Here is a 303-nt window from a genome sequence, read left to right as displayed (position 1 = left end):
AAGTAAATACAATGTCATTAATCAATATATTAAGATAACCCATGCTATTTAAATGACTAAAATAGCCTATAGACAATAATGAGCAATAATAATTCACCACAATGCATAGGATGTTGCGATGACAAATTCAAGCGCACAGCTTCACCTAAATATTTATTATTTAGTTATATCATTTATAATTTGAATAAGAGAACAACACCATTAAACTTTGGGAAATCAAAAAATTGTTTTATTCATTTCATCATATAAATCGTTTTTTATTTTAATTTTTTTTCCTTCAGGAAACGGCCAGACTAGGATAGA

The sequence above is a fragment of the Sinocyclocheilus anshuiensis genome, unplaced genomic scaffold, assembly GCF_001515605.1.
Source record: "Sinocyclocheilus anshuiensis isolate Anshui unplaced genomic scaffold, SAMN03320099.WGS_v1.1 scaffold215, whole genome shotgun sequence".
Classification (NCBI taxonomy): Eukaryota; Metazoa; Chordata; class Actinopteri; order Cypriniformes; family Cyprinidae; genus Sinocyclocheilus; species Sinocyclocheilus anshuiensis.
The sequence above is the reverse complement of the archived record's forward strand: the minus strand, read 5'-3'. Positions refer to the sequence as shown.